Source organism: Mizuhopecten yessoensis, unplaced genomic scaffold (assembly GCF_002113885.1).
Source record: "Mizuhopecten yessoensis strain PY_sf001 unplaced genomic scaffold, ASM211388v2 scaffold8151, whole genome shotgun sequence".
Taxonomy (NCBI): Eukaryota; Metazoa; Mollusca; class Bivalvia; order Pectinida; family Pectinidae; genus Mizuhopecten; species Mizuhopecten yessoensis.
Window position 1 is genome coordinate 1 of NW_018407404.1, and position 489 is coordinate 489.

The window sequence follows — 489 nt, forward strand, 5'->3', positions numbered from 1 at the left end:
TATATCCATGGCTACATACATGCTTATCTCAATGGCTACATACATTGCTATCTCCATGGCTACATTTATGGTTATCTCCATGGCTACACGAATGGTCATCTTCATGGGTACATATATGGTTATCTCCTTGGCTACACACATGGTTATCTCCATGGCAACACCAATGGTTATCTCCATGGCTACATTCATGGTTATCTCCATGGCTACATCCATTGCTACATCCATGGCTACATACATGGTTATCTCCATTGCTACAAACATGGTTATATCCATGGTTACATACCTGCTTATCTCAATGGCTACATACATGGCTATCTCCATGGCTACATTTATGGTTATCACCTTGGCTACACCAATGGTTATCTCCATGGCTACACCAATGGTCATCTTCATGGCTACATACATGGCTTTCTCCTTGGCTACACACATGGTTATCTCCATGGCAACACCAATGGTTATCTCCATGGCTACATCCATGGTTATCTCCAT